This window comes from Nicotiana sylvestris, chromosome 9 (genome assembly GCF_000393655.2).
Source record: "Nicotiana sylvestris chromosome 9, ASM39365v2, whole genome shotgun sequence".
NCBI lineage: Eukaryota > Viridiplantae > Streptophyta > Magnoliopsida > Solanales > Solanaceae > Nicotiana > Nicotiana sylvestris.
In genome coordinates, this window is record NC_091065.1 from 153,234,087 (window position 1) to 153,244,475 (window position 10,389).

Consider the following 10,389-nt stretch of genomic DNA (forward strand, 5'->3'; position numbering starts at 1 on the left):
ACCCTTTTCTGACTGCTTCTTTGTGGAGAACTCATGGTGATCCTAAGAGTAAAATAAAAAGGGTTCGGACTTACCTAAACTATATGCAAATTATGATCATTCATTATTTTATTTTATTTTGGACAATTTAGGACTTGATCTATTTTTTTTAATTACAATATATATTTTGAAATTACCGAACACAAGTTGAGATGATAAAAGCAGAAAAATGGCTATTATTACAAAACGGCCCTTTAATATTTTCATAGAAGGCATAAAGGATGTCTCGGCAAAAAACAGCCAAACACAGGAACAAAATGATAAAAATAGACAAAATAAAAAAAAATAAAAAAAACTATTTTTACGAAAATAACCCTTTGCTACTCCTATAGGGGTTAAAAAGCTGTCTCATCAAATATAACCAGACAAAGCTAGATAAAAATGGCTACTTTTTGCAAAAATAGTCTTTCGGTACTTCTGGAAAGGTTTAAAGTTGCTTCGACAAAAATTGTCAGTCATAAAGGCAAATGGTAAAAGGTGAACAAATATGGATAAAGTAACTACTTTTACAAAAATGGCCCTTCAGCACTTCCCAGGAAGATTTTAAGGCTGTCTTGGCAAAACAGCTGGAGCATGAGGGCAAAACAGTAAAAGGTGACAAAAATAGGTTTTTTTTTTTTTTGAAATATGTGGGCTGAACCCGATGGATGTTGCCTACGTATCTCACATCCGGTGAGAATCAAACCCGCGTAGTTCGGTGAAACTGGGTACTTTTCTCTTTTGATTTTTATGAAAATTAATCTTTACACCTCGCGCCAAACTACTAAATTTTTTTTTTAAAAAGGTTATTTGCGCTAAACTATGAGAAAGACTCCTTTTTTTTCTTTTTTCTTTTTTAATGATTCCGCTGCGCCAATTTTCTAAAGCCGATCGACAATGCAAGTAAGCCTTCCAAATGATGTATCAAGTAGCACATACGTGAACATGATGGTCTCAAATAGGATACCTGTCTTATAAGGACCCGGCCCCTGTGCCGAGTTTCGCTAAGTCAAATGCATGTGATGCACATAGAGCGAACCTACTAGGGAAATCCGGTATGAGGTTTGTTCTTCTAGGTTTAAATCCTGGTGACGAAGGTATCTAGACTGGCTTACTCAAGCGGACAACTCGAACCGAGGAGGGTCAGTGTACCAGTAGCATTGCTTTCCAGCTTAACTGGTGGTGCTCCCCGCCTAAAACATGTGTGACTAAAATCCTTTACCGGGTGACAAGCACCTCGGCTATCTCAAAGAAAGCGGGCTATGTCAAGCAAATGCCCAATTTTTAATTTCAAGAAAACTCAGAGGGGGTGCGTGAGAAGACAATTTATATGTACAATTCAACAATATCGAAGCAGTAAAAAGCGAACAGGCAACACATTAGGCACAGATAAATCACAATATATACAAAATTAATAAAGCCAAATAAAAAGTCAACATGTATAAGCTCGAATTCTTAAAAGGTCCCCAGTAGACTCGCCAGAGCTGTCACACCCTTGTTCTACCCCTCCAAAAGATAATGTGTGTTATGGATTGTGGGTTAAAGAGTTTTTTCCAATTAAAGTGACAAATTTGAAATAGGGATTATTTTGTTATTCAGAGTCGCCACTTGGAATTGATTTTTGGGTGTTCCAAGTCACCTTCTATTTGATCCCTATTCAAAGGAAAGTTTGACTCTTTTATTATTGATCTGCAAAAATAAAGTCCGGGTAAGGAATTCTGTTAACCGGGGAGAAGGTGTAAGGCATTCCCCGAGTCCCGTGGTTCTAGCACGGTCGCTTTATTGACTATATTTGGCTTATACTATTTTTTGGATAACTTGTGTTTTATTGGTTCTCATCTTTTACCTATGTCCGCTTCATTGCTTGATTAAAATTATGAAAAAAAAAAAAAAAGTTATCTTGAAATAGGTTACGCGTTCTAATACTTATTTTGTTACATATCACAATTATGCCACGGAGACCATACACATAGCCATGATATTTAATTATTTAAAGCGCACCTAAATAAACTAGCGCACTTGAAGTATTTTCCTAAACTAATTTAAGATTATTGTAAGGCCAAAAGTTATGGAATTGTTTGTGGAAAAAGTGTATGATTTTAGATATTTGAATAAATAAATTATCATATACCAATACCCTACATCCCAACAATTGAAGCCTAAACTTATTAGTGTCCAAATCTTCCAAACTTTTAGCAAGTTTAAATACTATATTTTCAGAAACATGATTAAACATATAACATTTAAGGATTGATTTACATTATTATTTATAAAGTTTAAAGATAAATAAATAAAACCACATAAAATAAGATAAAAAAAAGAGGGAAGAATAAACCTTTTAATGCAAGATTTCCAATTAAATGAGTCTCCAAGAATATGTACAATAACTCAGACGAACGCCGAACAAGCATAAGCAAAGATGATTATCAAAGCCGGTGAACAGAGCTCCAACGGAATCCTCGACCTCGACTGTTAACACCACTCTTTGGCGTGTAAAAGGGGATGTTTTGAAGTATTTTTTGTTGGGTTTTGGAGTGTTGAATTGCTGGAAATTTTCGAAACAAGGAGGTAGAAAGAATAACACGAGTAGAAATTGTCGTAGCGTAGAAGAAGAAAAAAATTTGTTTCTCTCAATTCTCCCCTCTCATTTATCTCCTTTCTCTCTTTTTCTTCTCAGATTTTTTCTTCTATTTATAGCAAAACTTTCAAAAAAATTTAGATTTTTTTTATTTTTTAATTAAAAAAAATCTCACTTACAATTTGCTTTTCTTTTTTATAAAAAGAAATTCCACCTTTATTTAATTTTATTTTTTAAATTCCAACTTTAATTACTTTTATCTTATTTAAAACTCACTTTTTTTTTACTTTTAAAAGAGGATTCCACTTATTTTACTTTTCTTAAAAAACAATCCACTTTCTTTTGCTTTTCTTATAAAAAATCTACTTTCTTTTATTTTAATTTTTTTTATTTTTCAGCTACCTTTATATTTATTTTTTAATTCTAACTATCTTTACTTTTTATTTTTTTAAAATTTTCACAAAACTTTACTTTTAATTTTCCACTTTCTTTACTTTTTAAAAGAGAATTCCACCCACTTTTACTTTTATTTTTTTTACTCCATACTTCCCTTTTTCTTATTTTTTATATCTCACCCGAAAATAAAAAAAATAATATTTTTCCGTTTTTTTTATTATTTAAAAAATAAAAATAAAAAATAAAATAATAATAATAGTAATAATTCACCTTTACACAAGACCAGAATGAATACAAGAAATCCGTCGTCAGTGTAGTAGTGAATAGTGTCAAATAGTTCCAAACAGTCCCAAATAGTAGCGCTACAGTGTCCAAACAGTGAATGGAACAGTAGATCCCGCTACTGTTCATCGCGGAAAAAAGTGGCGATCTGAGCTCGATGGACATCATGACTTGCAAGACCAAGTAACCTAGGCTCTGATACCAACTTGTCACGACCCAAATCCCGGTCGTGATGGCGCCCAACACACTACTAGGCAAGCCCGACCATTATTCAACACTTAACCCAATTTATCAAAAATAGCGGAAAGAAATATCAATTAAGCAAGATTAAAGTACTGAAGATTTTAACAAAATACACAATATAATCTCACTAGGACCCGGTGTCACGAATCTGAGCCTCTAGAATACAGAATATCATCCTAATACACGGTATATCCAAAGTCCGATAATGCGGAAATAAAGAGATAGGATAGGAGGGAGAAGATCAATGGCTGCGAACGCCGTGCAGCTACCTCGATACTCCCAGAGGCTGGATCTGCTGATCAACTGGATCTACTGAGCCTGAGACTGCCCTGGATCTGCACACAAGGTGCAGGGAGTAAAGTGAGTACTCCGACCCAGTGAGTAATAAAAGTAACTACAGTCCGAAGATAAGAAAATCCAGTAAATACACAAAGTAAGCTACAATCCGAATATACAGCAACATATGGAACTGAGCAGCTAAACACCAGTATAAATACAAATACATGAATGCAATGCAATGCATATGATGGTACATTCCAGTACCCACTGCGGCGTGCAGCCCGAGCCATCCATATTTATTTATCGTCGACGGCGCTCACTGGGGGTGTGTACAGACTCCGGAGGGGCTCCTACAGCCCAAGCGCAATATCTTGGTCAGTCATTGTTACCTGACCGGTCAGCCATTGTTACCTGACCAATTTATATCATACAGTGCCATTGTTACCACTGTTCAAGTATATCATCCAGTGTCATTGTTACCACTATTTCAAGTATATCACACAGTGTCATTGTTACCACTGTTTCAAGTATATCACACAGTGTCATTGTTACCACTGTTTCAAGTATATCACACAGTGTCATTGTTACCACTGTTTCAAGTATATCACACAGTGTCATTGTTACCACTATTTCAAGTCACTTTATAATCAGTCCAGAAAATAATATAATAAGCCCCTTGGGCATTTACAAAACAGAAGTTCCCAGCCCAGAATACATTTAAAAATATCATTTAAGTTTTCAACACTTAGAATTATGGCTGAGTTTGCAAAACAGCATTTAAAACCTTGGACTGAAATTAAATGATATGCAAATCATGCTAAGCAGTAATATCAATCCTCGAAGGATTTTACAAATCGGCACAAGGCCCCAAACATGGCATCAAGCCCAGTAATATCAATGAAGTATGTGTATCAATCACCAGTATAGTATAAACATCACACGGGATGGACCAAGTCACAATCCCCAATAGTATCCGACCCCGCACTCGCCATGGAGTGCGTGTCATGCCTCAATATAGCGTTACGATGTGAAAGTCCGGGGTTTCAAACCCTCAGAACAACATTTACATCTATTACTCACCTCAAGATGGCCAAAAGTCTACTCCGCGATGCCCTTTCCTTTCAAATCGACCTCCTCGTGCGTCGAATCTTGCCAAAACCACAAGGAATATATTACAATAGGCTAAGGGAATATAACCCAATCAAATAGACTCGAAAAATATCGAAAATCACGAAATTTGCAAAACCCGAGCCCCGGGCCCACTTCTCGAAAAATTACGAAAGTCACATCACCGGATTCCTCGTCTCACCACGAGTCCGTACATATAAAATTTACCAAAATCGGAGTTTATTTGACCCCTCAAATCACCAAATCTTATTTTCAAATCCCTAGGCCTAAATCCTCAATTTTTCTACAATTTTCATGCTCAAATCCATACATAATTGATGTACTTAACTCAAAATAGGTGGGGATAACTTACCTTCACATTGATGATGAAAATCCCCTCTTGAAGCTCCCCAAAAATCGTCCATACTTTGAAGAAATGAAGAAAAGTGAGCTAAATCCGTGTATAAAAGAATCTGCCTGTGCTTCGTCGAGTTGTACCTTGCACTTGTGCTATACAAGTTGTACATCCTATTAAAATTGTTCCTTGTCGGACACCTTCTGTTTAAACACCCATAACGTCTTGTATAAATATCCAAATGACAAACGGTTTGAAGATTTAGAAACTAGACTCAAAGATCTTTAATTTGATAGGTTGTACACCATATAACTCTTTATATATCCCGAGATATGAGCTTCTAAAGTGCATCGTAAATTCTGCCGAAATTGCTCCAGCAGCCCTTTTCGATCCATCGTAACTTTCTGAGATGATATCCAAATCGCGAATGGTTTAACTTTCCGAAAACTAGAATGTATGGGCTACAACTTTCGTGTTTTGTACTTTTTCCGATTTTGTATAGATTACAATATATGAGCTTCCAAACTGGACTACTCGCACCTAAAATTTTCTGGGCACAACAGAATTTTCTGCAATTTTCTGCAATTTTTCCTAAGTCCGAAATCACTCCGAGACACTTCCAAAACACTCCCGAGCCCTCGGGGCTCCAAACCAAATATGAACACTGACTCTAAAACAACACACGAACTTGCTCGAGCGATCAAATCACCAAAATAACATCAAAATCAATGATTTGAGCCTTAAATCCAAGAATTCTTTCAAATTTCATAAACTTTCAAATTTTCCAATTTAAGGCCGAAACCCGTCAAACAACGTCCGTTTGTAACCAAACTTTACAAGAAGTGCTTAACCAACATATATGACCTGTACCGGGCATCGGAACCAAAATACGAGCCCGATACCATTACTTTCTGATCAAATTTCATTTTCATTTTCCTTAAACATTTTCAGAAAACAATTTCACGAAAAATTTCATTTCTCGGGCCTGGGACCTCGGAATTCGATTCTGAATACACGTTCAACTCCCATATTTTTCTATGGAGCTTTCGAGACCAAAAAATCACGGGTCCGGGTCCGTTTACCAAAAATGTTGACCAAAGTCAACTTTAACAATATTAAATATCAAAATTTTCCAAATTTTCCCCATAATTCATATATTTCAACACAAAGATATTCCGGACACACTCCTAAGTCCCAAATAACCTAACGAAGCTACCCAAACTATAAAATTCGCATTTTGAATCCGATATCAAAATTTCCACTTCCGGCCAAATTTTCTCAAAAACCTTCAATTTTCCATCTTTAGCCGAACGGCTCCAAAATGACCTACGAACCTACGAATTCACTTCCGATAGCGCTCCCAAATCCAGAATCACCATACGGAGCTACTCCCAGTCTCGGAATCCCAAACGGACATCAATAACACTGAAATGCATTTTAAACCAAACTGATGCAATTTCTTCTAAAATGCTATCTTCCACAATAGGCGCCAAAACGCTCCCGGGTTATCCAAAACCCGATCCGGGCATACGCCCAAGTCCGAAATCATCATACGAACCTGCTGGAACCTTCGGATCCCAATTCCGAGGTCGTTTACTCAAAATTCCAATCCTAGTTCATTTCTTCAATTTTAAGCTTTCAAAATGAGAATTTCCATTTAGATTTGACTCCAAACTTCCTGAATTTTAATTCTGACCATACACACAAGTCAATATACCTGAGATGAAGCTGCTCATGGCCTCAAACTGCTGAATGACGCGCCGGAGCTCAAAACGACCGATCGGGTCGTTACAATCTCCCCCACTTAAACATACGTTCGTCCTCGAACGTGCTGAGAACTACACTGAAGTAGTCTGAAATCACTTGTTTAACACATCATGCACCTTCCCATGCTACCACTACTCCGTTGAGCACATTAGCTCGATAATTCTGTAGATATACTTATTTATTCAAGCAAATAAGCCATTAGGCCCAATTCCAACATCCTGAATTTCCCTGCCAAGCCTGTTTCCATCATACGACCACCATATCAATCTCCACACGCTGTACCCAAACATGACTGCATAACTTTGCTGAATTCACACTTTGCATCACTTTACTCATAGAACCACAATAACATTCTTTAAACATAATAGTCGAAATTCCACGAATCTGATGCTCCCATTGCATCTCATGATCTACACAGGTCTTGCTCTAGTTTTTTTTTCAACACCGATACGACTGAATAGATGTGCTGAAATTCACAACCAACTGCTGAATCAACAATTCATTGGATCTACACTCCTCACAAGTTCCATTACCTTGTCCCAAACCAAAGAATGATCTTTGCTCTATAATATACTTCATATAATAAGTTTGCACTGACCCCAAATCTAGTAACCTCGTCTCACCCAGTACGAACTGCTCAGGCAATAAGCCATCTCAGACATAATCAAAAATCCCACAAGACGCCACAATGTGCCAGTATGCTATCAATTCGAACACGATACAAAAGGAAGGCGATTTCTAGAAGGAACTACTCAACTCGCACACTAACATAGACTTCCTCAGAAAACAGGGAAACAGAACACACAAAAGCAAATATGGGCACTAAACTGAACATCACACTATTGCGGCATGCAACCCGATCCAAACAACATACCCATGGCGGTGTGCCACCCGATCCACATATAGAGCTCACATAAGGAGATATACGTCGAGCTGAATAGCTCATCACATCAAAATACCGAATATCGGTCATAAACACACTAAGGTGCATAATATCATTCCCAAGGAAACATATAGCGCTATAGGCTACAAACTCAAGCACAACTGAGGTGCGATACATGATCTAAGTCTCATCCTGCTCATATAACATCACCGTTGAGCGGAACCTCAACACATAAGGAATTTACCAAGCCGTCTCACAACTCATACGGTGCAATATATCTTTACATGAATTAACTGACCACGAAATAAGACCGCGACTATCCTTCCATAAAGAGCGCATTGCTGAAATAAACACAACTGGCCTGACGTAAGGCTCACTTCCACATTTAAATCTATCCACCGACCTCAAGTCGATCCTGATCGTGCCAAGCTAGGCCAATAATCTTTCACAGGTCCATAACCCAATAAATAGAGTGCCCTCCAGGCATAAATTCTCAAATGGATGATATTACCAAAATCCTCATACTTGGTTTAAATTTCTAATTAATCAAGTGACTACATCTCACACTTATACAATATTCCTGTGGGACAAGCTCCCACCATCTTCCGAAATAATTAACGGGTCTGCACATCCAAACCACCGGCTGCACTAACGATGAAAAGCGATCAAGAATCCCTAACCAGAATGCAAAGCCTTTCTCACAGAACACCGACCTCAGGTGATACTGACGTCAATACCCATCTTACTCAAAACACTGAAACTCATATACTGCTCATCCGAGATCGTGACATCACAGTCATTGACCAAACTGCAACCTTGGTCCTTACTTCAAATTCCATACCACTCACTGCACCTCACGTGCCAATATACGATAGACGCGATTTCCATCACAACTCTGGAACCGCCGATAGGCTAATACTTCATCACATAAGACTTTCCATTTAACTCACTTCAGGAGAACTATAGCAGCATACAGGCGAATCCTCATAATCGTCGAATATGCCAATCTCTAAGTAGTTGTCCAAGCCACCATAACACTTTCTGGGATCCGCCTACTCATAATAGGCCCTAACAAAAGAATGCTTCAGAATAACATCAATCACTGCGGCCGACAAGCCTCACATGCATAACTCGATCACGCTGAACGAACCGATCACTGACACCAGTATACCAACTCAACTATGGCTAATCAATCTACTTCCTTCCAATTTATCCTTGATTGCCTTAGAAATAATAATATCTCCCTTTAACACCTAACTTATTTCAACCAAACTCACCCCGAGTGACCTTAAATCACGAGACCATGCTGTCTCAAATACCATGACCATTTCATGTCTCTCAAATGCTACACCGCAAGTCAAAACATCATAGAACATTCTGTGCCTTTCTTCATAAGCTGCTTCAAAAGCTTGACTCTTAACCGTACTTATAGACTCAAAATCATTAGGCACCACACTTTACCTCTTGAATTAACTAGGACCGCTATTGAGAGCCACCCAGCTCTGACTTGGCCCCGAATGCAACCAACTCTACTGAATTTTATAACATATGAATACCCTCTCGATAAAGCACCTAGAGGGATCACTTCCCTCGAAGCCTGCACCTATACGAGGCATAAATCATGAATCTTCCCTCAAGTCTGAACATGAGCCAATAAGGCTAACCATAGCATGCATCCAACAATTCATTTACTCAAATTACCACTCATGGTCCTTTTCCGTAGCTGCAATAACCCACCAATACGCCAATAACCAGAATTCACGCAGGTAATAAACCGTGCAATCAGCTAATCAACAGCAAGCTCCCCAACTTGGCTCGAAGCCATAGATCACAACACATATACTCTATTGCTGTCGTAATATCATGGTGAGATTAAACTCACTCCATCATAAGCTTGTGGAAACACGAATCATCTGGAATTTTAACTCTTCTGAAATTCTTGCATTTACTCACACAATAGTTAAGCCCACTCTCTAGGTGACCAATTTTTTTTTTTAAGTCCTAAATTTTTCAAAATTTTCGGCAGAGCCTCCTTTGTAATTGGTCCTATCCACCTGCCAGAGAATCACCAAAACCATCCTAACAACACATCCACAACTTGACAAAGCATCATAATGCATATCAATTACATAAATCTAAATTGATACATGGACATGCGTTGCACCTATTTGAATCATAACACATAGAAAATACCCTTCAACCCTCCATTATTGGGTTATTCAACCAAGTAGGAACATATTCTTCCTTTAATATTTTCGACCTTCAAGGTGGTCTCCTTGACTCAACGATTTTGTCATAATACATTTACGGAAGCGATCTCAGCTCCCAGACTTATCTAACTAGGAGACACGAAAAATATTCTTCACGCGCCTATAACTCGGGCTACTCAACAAATCACAATAAGAAACGAATCACTTAGCAGTTCATATACTATCCAGTAGGCTTTTTCGCCACTACCAAGTCGTACAAATACACCTCGCA